Consider the following 11,019-nt stretch of genomic DNA (forward strand, 5'->3'; position numbering starts at 1 on the left):
CTGGAACCATCACAATAACCATGAAAGCATGCTTGGGCCATTATTATTACCCCAGCACACTGGTTGCTTCAAGGCAAACTTTCGACATCACCAACAATATTATAAAAATCTGTGTAGAGTAGACAACAGCTCATTTAAAATAATAACAAACATGGAGGGATACTTTATTTTATTTTTTTAGGGGTTTTTGGTAAGGCAAACGGGGTTAAGTGGCTTGCCCAAGGCCACACAGCTAGGTAATTATTAAGTGTCTGAGACCGGATTTGAACCCAGGTACTCCTGACTCCAGGGCCGGTACTTTATCCACTATGCCCCCTAGCCGCCCCCCCCTTTTTTTGAGGATATTTTATTTGATAAGTTACCTTTTTCTCTTACCAAAATGTACAAAAAAGAAAGAATAACAGTAGGACAGCTAGGTGCTACAGAGTGCTTTGGAGTCACTAAGTATTGAGTTCAAATTCAACCTTGATCCGACCCTGGGCAAGGTACTTAACCACTACCTGCCTCAAATTCCCCATATGTAAAATGAGAATAATAGTATCACCTACATGCCTAGATTATTGTGAGGATTAAATGAAATAATATTTAACACAGTATCTGATGTGTAGTAAGTATAATAAAAATATTAAATTATTATTTTTATTACTATTTGACATTGATATACCACTTTAAGGTTCAAAGAGAACTTTATATACAATTATCTCAATTGATTCTACTAACAATTTTGTTTGATAGATAGGGGGTATTTTTATCTTCATTTTACAAATGAGGAAACTGAGGTGAAGTGACTAACTTAGGGTCCCAGTACTAGTCAATTACAGAGGCAGAAGTGGAATGAAACTTCCTGGTTCCACGTTCAACCTTCTTTCAACAAAGTTAGGGTCTCAGGTACCTAATTCTAAATCTGGTCCTCGCTTCATATTATACCTCATTGCCTCTCCTGGATAGATTGGACAAATAAGTTTATGACTGTGCTTTTTGAGAGGGATAGGGTTAGTTCAGAGGTATTTTATTTGGAAAAAAATTATTCCTGTAGCACACAAAATGACTTCCTCTACCATTTGTTAGTCATGGGAGTTTGGCCACAAATTGCATGAGAGTAAACACCACGATCCCAGTTGAACTATGCTGTTATCTGCTATCTCTGCAGATTTGTCTTAGCAGTCCAGGAAGTTAAATTAAGACAAGAGTATAGGATTTTTCATTTGGAAATAGGAAGGATTTCTAAAGCTCCAATATATGCTTTATTTTAGACCAAAAATGTTACATAGGCAGGAAGAAGCATAGCATGGATCCAAAACCACCTCCTTTGACTTTAAATGCAGTGGATTAATTTAGTACTCCATACTGATCATTTATAGAGTTGGATGTAGACCTGATTCTATTCATTCATTCATTCATTCAGTGAGTTTTTATTAAATGCCTACTCCATGGCAGACATTTTCTTGGGGAGAAAGACAAAAGTGAAACAAGAAGCTTACAATCATTTACTTTTTAAAGAAAGTACAAATGGATTGAGCTAGCTACTCAGGTAACCAATGAGCTATGGTAGACTAGACCTCATGGCCTGGTCTGCAAGAACTCAAAGCCCTCTCCTGTGAAATAAAGCTCATGGGAGACAGGGAATGGGAAAGGAAAGAATGGAGGCAGGCCTTCTTGAGTTAGTTATGATAATAATAATTTTTTTAAAAAGCTTTAGAAAAGGTTCTTATAAAAATAAGTCCCTGAATCTATTGAATATATCATCCTTGTCATTCTTTGCACGTCTGGTTCATCAATACAGCAATTTCTTGATGATTTGATGATAATAGAATCCATTTCATTAATTAAAGGATCCATAATGTCAGAGTATCATTTTCTTTATCTGTGATTATGGGAGCAATAATATTTACTTTACCTACTTTATAGGTTTCTCATGAGAAAAGTGTTTTGCAAACCTTAAAATATTAAGCAACAGAAGGGATTATTATTTCATTCACTGAATAAATGATCAAAATTTCACTGATTTATACAAGTTAAAATACCAAATATTCTTATAATTTATACAATAAACTAAATATAGAATTATCCACAAATCATAGATAGTTTTAAGAATACAAATAATGTGAATGATATCTAACAACACTAGAAGGAAACTCAGGAGATGTAAAATTCCCAAATTTGAATTTTAGTATTAGCAAAATTCTGAATAGAATTTCAATTTAAAAATTTATCAAGATAAAAAAACCTAAAAGGTAATGGATATTCTTGTTGGAATCCTTTTGGAATTTCTAGTAAATTTTCTACCATTATAATGTATCAAACAGCAAATTTGGGTGCCCTGGTAATGTATGCGTAAGATTTTTTTTTCAGTAATCTAGAAATGAATGTACTACACACACACACACACACACACACACACACACACACACACAGCTTTGAACTATTCACCTACCTTCATGTGCCCTATAAAGGAAGCCATTTGGCAGAAGAAAGTTGCAGCTAAATGGAAAAATGATTCCCGGGTAAAGATAATGGCACTGGTAGTACTGACTTTAATATGATTCTGATAACAAGAAGGAACATTTTGTGTGACATCTATAGTACTTAATAGCAAAAGATTATCATGCAATTTTTGCAAGATGTACAACCCAATCCCTTGCAGAGGATGAGGAAGATGAGAGGAAAAAGAACAAACAATATGATGGAAAATGTGACTCAGGAGTAAGAAACAGGAGAAACCAAAGGCCTATAGGCTACATAGAAGTTGCATGACTTGGCATCATTGGTGTGTTCTTCACAATGAGAGTGAGAAAGCGTTGATCATAGTTGGCACTGACTAAGGCCACAAAAAGAAAACTGACTATTCCTTACATATGGGAGATGAATGGTTACTCACCTGTGTGTGTGTATCGTAAGACCATGGAATTATTCCAACAAAGGTCAAAAATCAATACTGAACTAGAAGAATAAAAATGAGGAGTATGGGTAGCATGGTGATGAGACAGGGAGTCAGAAAGTTCTAAGTTTGAATTCTGCCTCAAACATATCTTAGCTGTGGGATCCTGGGCATGTCTCTTAAATTCAATTTTCTCATCTGTAAAATGGAAACAATAATAGTAGACACCTCACAAGCTTATTGCAAAGATCAAATGGGACTAAGAAAAGAAGTAGAAGAGAGAGAAGAAAATTTTTTGTTTGAAAAAATAATTTTAAAAGATAAATATATGTATAGCATATAAAGCTTTAAGTGTCATCTAAACTTTCATTCCTTGCAAATAGAATTCACCTTGTTCTTGGTGCTTTATCCCCTGCAATAGCGCAGTGGTGGGTATAAAGGAAGTGTTTAAAAATATTTGATTGACTGATTGGCTATTGCTATTTTTATGCAGCTCAGAGAACTCCAAAAGGACCTATTTGTTGGAGCATTAATATAAAAAAAGGGAAATAGATAAAAAGAATCCATTTTGACATAGACAATGATCATTTCCTATGGAAGTTTAACTTATCTAAATTAGTCATCAGAAGTCCAAAGAACCATAGAAACCATCTCTCCTTTAGCAAATACTTGATCTTATTTAGACAAGGGAGATGATAACCAAGAGGAATAACAGTTTAGAATATAATTGTAATCATTTAATTTTTTTTTTGGAGGATGACAAGTAGAAGTGATGCACCATCCTGTCTCTTCAAATGAGAAGAAATTATTGAGGGACACACAATATTGAGACTGGACTGAGTATAGATATCCCATTAGCTTTGCCTACTACAACTCAAGAACTCGAAACTCAAAAAATCCACCAGCCCCAGTCTATGCAGTAGAAGAAATTACGTCTTTCTATTGGAAAGACATTACAAGAAATTACAAGTCAGCAAACCCGGCTCCATTTATTGACCTGGCTCCCCTTTCAGGGAGCTGGACTTGCCCTCAAACTCCTTGCTAGTGTCTACTCTATGAAATCAGATGTTTTCTGCCTGTCCTGTACACATATTTTGTATTTATTTGTCCCTATACATGTGAAAGATGAGCTCCTTAAAAAGCTGATTTATTTTATTTTTAGTTTTCTTTCCCCAACACCTAGCCCAGGCCTTGCATACAGTAGGTGCTCAATTAATACTTGCTGAATTAAATCTTCAGATAGAGGCTGTCCATGACGCTTCTGAACCCATTTCTAATGCGCAGTCTGTGATACTGTGTTTCTATGTTGATTCAAGTTCCTTAATGCATCTCCTAAAAACCTTCCCTGTAGCTTGACTTTTGGCAACTCCAATTCCCTTGGAGCTCGATGAACTGCCCAGAATCTGCCCCCTGCTCCCTTCTGTTTTCATGTTTTCCCTCAATCCCGTGGAGCAAACCCTCCAAAGAACCCCCCTCTTCTCCCTTGGCCTACGGAGAAGCAAGGTCTCCCAAGGGCTTGGCCTCCGCAGATCCACGAGCCTTCTCGCCAACATCAAGCCAAGTCCAGGCCAGATCATTCCCCAGTTACAAGATAAATGGCAGTGTAGAAACACGCCGACTTCGCCAACGCCTGCCTCCACAGCACCGCCGGTGTCTTTTCTGTAATTATTGCATTTAATCCAGCTAGTTACTCTCACAAAAGAGCTTCCGGATCTAGCAATTTCCACCGGGGGCTGTTGAGGAATGTACAGGCCCATCATTTAGCCTGATATTGTCGGCTTGTCAGAATTGATCATAGCTCTTGACGGAACACCTCAAGCTTTTCTTTCCCTCCTTCCTTTTTTATGGAGTGCATCCGAGTGACATTTCGCATTGTTTAAGTAGGAGTGATCTGTTGGTTTATATTTTATCTGAAACTACAAGAGCATAGGACCGCCCCGAGGGCCTGTGTACATGACTCTGCTCCACATCTTATAATTAATAGTGGAGCCGGGAAGGGAGATTCATAACAAGGGGCCCGGGAGCTGGGCCGAGCGACTTGTCAAAAAGAAGGAAATTCCACTCCAGATTAGCTTATTTTTAAGCATGTCAAGCTTTACATACACTCGTGATCTATTGCTTCCTTGTAATGTCTGCCTGGGCCTCGATGCTGCAGGCTATGTCACAGGGAGCACTGTAAATTTTCTCTGAGTCAGGGCAATTCTGATTGATCTCTGAGTGTAAAATCGATAAGAAGACACTGTCATTTTCTTAAAGGATGAGCTAGAAAAGGAAAATAAATTAAGACTCCAGTGAATGTCTATCTCCCGCACTCATTAATTCAGTGTGGTCTGGACTTTGTTAATGCTGTGTCCACAGCTTTAATCTTCGAGGTGCTCTTCCTTGAGATTTCAGACCACAGCCATTTACATTACGTATCCTCAAATAGGGGTCCCTTTCACTCCTTTCCTCTTCTGATTAATCCATTTGGTTATTTGGGAGAAATGCAGTCGGGTAAGCTACAATTAAATGGAAAATGGGAGCAGTCATTGTTCCTCTGGTGAGTTCTCCATCAGAACACATTCTCCAACTGCACTCATTTGTCTTGAGTTGGGGGGTCACATCATTACCATGGAACGTTCCCTTTCTTGGATGGCTATGGACTCCCAGAAGATTAATTCACTTCTCCATTTCTCTTAATTTTTTTTTCCTGTCTACTAAGACTTTTTAACTGCTTTTTTTTCACCTCCCAAGCTTTCAAGCTCAAATTTTATCACGTGAAGGGACAAAAGTTTAGGAATAATTTCCATATAGATCTTGATCTCCTGAGTAACCAGGAAAAAAACCAAATAAACAAAAAATAAATCAGAAAAAACAAAAACCAAATTATTGATTAGCAGTGTGAACATTTTCTTCTCTGAAATTAGTAAAAACTACAAATTAAGGATTGACTTGTTGTATTATTGATTGTCTGGACTTAAATCAGAAAAAAACAAAAGCCAAAAGAGGCTTTTGCCATCATGGTCTAAGGTTTTCAGTATTTTAAACCTGATCATCTTTGCCTCCATATCTATGATGCCCAGTGATACTCATTAAAAGAAAATGAAAAAGATGGATGCTCTGATTTATCTAACGATCCTTGTTGGTAGCAAGTTTGTGTCTTTGTCTTTGTATTCCCAATATCTAATGCAGTAACTGGCACACTGTGAATGCCTAATAAATGTTATTGATTCATTAATTAATGCTTACTGATTAATGTTTAATTTCTATCAAAAATGACCATTGTTCCTCTGGTGGTACAAATGGATATATCTGAGCCCGCTTCAGAAGGCTACCAATGAAGTCAAAGTGATTTTGGCAGCTCCCTGCATCTAATTTCTAAATATTAGTGGTGAATCAGAAGATCATAGCTTTTAAGCTTGAAGGGATCTCTGAGGTCATCTTGTCTCATTCCTTTGTTTTACAAATAAGGGAAATGAGGTTGGAGGAAGTGCCCCAGGCTCTGAAAAATTCTGTGACCTTCCCTAGCATCTTGCAGATCCTATGGGGTATAGAGAGTTTGAACCTGGGAATACTGGACTTCCAAGTGAGCCCTTCTTTCCACTATTCATGTGGCTTCCACATCAGGGCTAGAGATCTAAGAATTATCCCTGAAGGCCCAGGATTGGAAGGCAACTTAAAGGTCATTTAGTCTAATTCCCTCTTTTTAAAGATAAGAAAAGGAGGCCAAGGAAGGTAGGTGAATAGTTCAAAGTTGTGTGTGTGTGTGTGTGTGTGTGTGTGTGTGTGTGTGTGTGTGTGTAGTAATAGACAGGATTTGGACCCAGAATTCTTTAGGTACCCCTTTTGGGACAAAATTTTGAAAACCTAAATAGACAAGATACAACCCCATTAGCCTTCTTTGTGGCAAAGGTCATTTAAAATAAAAAGAAAGGTGATTTAAACAAAATCTTCACTCCTAAGCCTCAATAAGTATTCAGCAACTCTTCACAAGGAATATTACTTTTTAACAAGGAGCACATATAGCAATTAGTCATTTCTCAGATAAATGTTACTGAGGAGACAAAACCTGTGTCTCCACTCTACAGAGGTGTTTGCAAAATGAGAAGATTTATACATCTGGTCTGAGACTAATGTTATGTATTGGAATGGTTTGTCATCTCCATTTTGAAATGTCAGTGTATACTTATAATGGTGGGTCCTTTGAGGTGCAGTGCGGCAGAGAAATTAGAAGGTTTGCTTTGGAATCAAGAAAGCCCAACTCCATTGCCTCATCCTGTCTAGGTACAAGAAATATTTGGTTCACAAGGTATTCACAATCAAAGAAAAATGGGATTACAAAAATATGCAAAATACAGAATCATAGAATTTTAAAATCATAGAATTTCAAGATCAAAGAATCACAGAATCTCAGAAGCATCATGGAACCCTAGAATCTCAGAAACACGAAGGCAAAAATTGTAGGTTTAGGCAAAGACCCCAGGGATTATTTAGCCCAAACTGCATGTCAACTATGGAACTCCCACTTGGACTCTGCTATTCTGACTGGTGAGTGAGTACAAACTCCTATGGATCAGTATCAAGTGGGTTTCAATCATGGTTGACCTTCCCTTCAAGTCACCTGCCCCAACTACACTTGAACTCTCAAGATTCCATTCCCAGGAGACCTTATTCCACTCAGCTTTGGACCACTCAGCTGAAATCTGAGTTCTCTAGATTGGTTAGTAAACATATATGTCCAACTATATCATTGACTGAGTTTGTTAATCAAATCAGCATCACCATTGCTTTGAAGAAGGGCATGCCAGTTGACTGATCACTGGTTCCATTCACCGTCTCTGTGAATTACCAGAGCAAAGTACCTTAATTTGTTGTCATGCCCTCTTTCTTGTTTCCCATAATTAGATTATTTCATGGTGGTGTTTGTATCACAATCATACTGTATATTGTGTGGCACATAGTAAATACTTTAAGATGAATTTATCATTCATTCACTTATTCTCTCCTACAAGGAGCCCCTCTACAATTCACCTGGGCTAGATGACCTCTAGAGAGGAGGGGATTTCTTCCCTCCCAATGTTGATTCTTCCAATTTTGGATCATTTGCATTATTTGAAAGTTCCTTCTGGCATCAAGTCTAAATTAGCCAGAATCACAGAATTTCAGATTTCAAAGAGACCTAAAAGTCTAAAGAGGAAATTTCTCTAAAATGCTCCCAAACTTCTTTTTCAAAACTTCCAGGTAGGGAGAAGTCAATACCAAGTGAAGTTAGCTGAGGTAAATTCAGCTTAAAAATCAGCTTGAACCCAAATATACATCCCTTAAAATACATTCTCTGCCATTCTTTGCCATGGACTTGAAGATATGATCTCAATCCAGGAAAATGACTAGAGTTAGCATGTTCTAGGTGAAGAAAACTACCAGGGCTTCATTGGCCTTGAATTCTCTTTGTAATCAACCATGTGGGAAAATTGTGACAAGGGTCATAAGGTATGGGAGTGAGTCTCACCTTGGAGAAGGAATGAGATAATGATTAGACAACAGAAGAAAGTATTAGCAAAGCAGTGTAGTCATTGCAGAAGCAGACACAGATGAAATGCTTCGATGGGATATACTGAAACTAATTGATACTAGCTCTTTACTGTTGATCAGCAGTGTGAACATTTTCTTCTCTGAAATTAGTAAAAGCTACAAATTAAGAACTGACATTGTTTTGTTGATTGTCCGGACTTAAGAAAGTGATGGGAAAAAAATAGTAATAAGGCAGATTAAACATTTTAGAGAGTCAATTATTAAATATTTATCATCTGCCTTCTGGACTCTGGGTACAAGAATCACACTGTTTGGGTACTAGGGATGCTATGACTTAAATAGATGCTTTGATTTATAATTATGCATAAAAAATAACCAAATGTCCAAGTTCTTTCACCCAGAGATTCCAATGTTAGGTCAAAGACAGAAACATTTCAAATATGCCAAAATTTTCATAAAAGTCATTTTTGGAGAAGCAAAAACTCTGGAAAATGTGGGTATTCAGTGACTGGGCATGACTAAAGAAATGATGAGAAAATAAAGGAATATTATCATGTCACAGGAAATGATATCTCAGGAAATCAAAGAAACATAGAGTTTCAAGTGATCAAGAGTGAATTAAATAGAACTAGGAAAATTCTATGGAGTAATGGTTAGCGTGTCAGACTTTAGTCTTAGGTCTTCCCTTTCTTCCTCTCTCCTCTTGCCTTAAAGGGAACATTCAGAGGACTTCCCATCCTCCTCTTGCTTTCCTAGTGGTGTCGTACCCATTCTTGCAGAGAAAGTCTTCACATACTCAGGATATACCCCTAAATTACTCAAGGGTCTGAGGCTTGTTGGTTTCTCTCCATCTGATTTAGCCTGTCTGCTAACAGCAGTATTGCCATTGGAAGCCAAAAACAGAAAGGACACTATTCCAACTTCTACAAAGAGCCTGACAGAATAGATACACTTAATTGCAGGGGAACAGCTTTCCTTCTCTAACTAGAACAGTTCCTGAGCTGAGTTTCTCCTTTCCCACATATTCTCTAAGCTTGGACCTTCTTTTCCCTGACCTCTCAGCATAATTGTGAGATAATATCATAAACTTTTGATGGGATTTTTACCAACTGTTCTTATTATATTACCTTTGCAAAAGTTATTTGTCTAGCTGTTTAAATGATATCAAGTGATAATGTTGACAAGAAATACATCAATAGGACCGTGTCAGCCATAGTATTAGAAAAGATACCCCTGAATTCAAGGCTGTTCTGAGACTCACAAAAGTCTGTAGTAGCCAGAATCTAGGAATCAGTTTCAGTGCAAGTAAAAGTTGGGAAAGTCTCCTGGGAGCATATGCTGCCTTGTTATGCCTTCTGAAGAGGGATTTTAATATATATCTGAGAAACAACTTATTTTAAAAAATAGCTACAAAGCACTAAAAATGTTGTTCTGCCAAATTAAATGATCAACAGAATAAATACAGTGGAATTTTATTTTCTTTCCATTTTTTTCACTCAGTTGTGTAATAGTGATTCATTCTTTAATATCCCTCAAAAAAAATTTTCCCTGAAACAAAGACAAAATAATGTTGGAATGGGGTGAGGACAGAGCCCTGCCAGCTAGGGAGGAACAGGAAGGAGATACCCCTAGAGTCCATAAAGAGGACTTTGGAACCTCTAAATCCTGTCTGGCTCTGAATTTAGGATACTGTCTTCCTATGAATCATTAAATCATGGCTGCAAAAAGAACTGGAGAGCATGAAAAGGATAAATAACAGTGTTAGGAAGAAGAAGAAGACATAAATAGACATTTGAATGGTGAATTGTTGGATGGTAAACTCTGGTCAGAGAGAGATTATTATCTCAAAATTATCCCCAATTTATTCTGTATCTAACTTATTTGTGTATAGTTGGTTTACACATTTTTGCCAAGTAGAGTGTGAGCTCCTTGGAGGCAGGGAGCTTGTGTTTTTGCTTTTCTTCATATTCTCAGCACTCGACACAGAACCTAACAGAAAGTAAGCAAATAATAAAGTTTTCTTAACTTGACTAGAAATGGCATCTACTCATTGTGCTAGAGAAAGTCTTCACACGCTCAGGATATACCCCTAAACCACTGAAGGGTATGAGGTTTGTTAGGTACACTCAATCTGCTTTAGCCTATCTGTTGAGATAGTTTTACTGCTGTGGCCCCTACTACAACCACAGGGTGGATGAGCAGGCCTTACACCAGAGATGCTAGTCTTCCCTGAACATGGACATGAAGGTGGCTGAAGTAGGCAATGTCTAGTGCTTAGAACTTAGTCAGATAACAAAGATGCCAAGTTCATCCATTGCATCCCCAGTCAACACCAGTCATCTTAATTTTTGTCTTGCCACTAAATTTGGATGACACTGGAAAAGAGAATAAGACTGATAGACTGCCAAATCTGCCTCAAATAAATCCAATTCATATGTAAGCTAAGAGATCACCTATCAGCTGCTATTTTATCCTAATATCACAATGTCATTGTCATTTGAAATGAAGGAGGAGCAAGAGGTAAGATAGCTATGGGTTATGAACATATCATAGATATAGTCACCTCGGTGTGTACCTGAGGTAGAACAAAGATGGAAGTATTTTGGAGGTTGATGACCCAGGAAGTCAAA

Source organism: Macrotis lagotis, chromosome 7 (assembly GCF_037893015.1).
Source record: "Macrotis lagotis isolate mMagLag1 chromosome 7, bilby.v1.9.chrom.fasta, whole genome shotgun sequence".
NCBI classification, from domain to species: domain Eukaryota; kingdom Metazoa; phylum Chordata; class Mammalia; order Peramelemorphia; family Peramelidae; genus Macrotis; species Macrotis lagotis.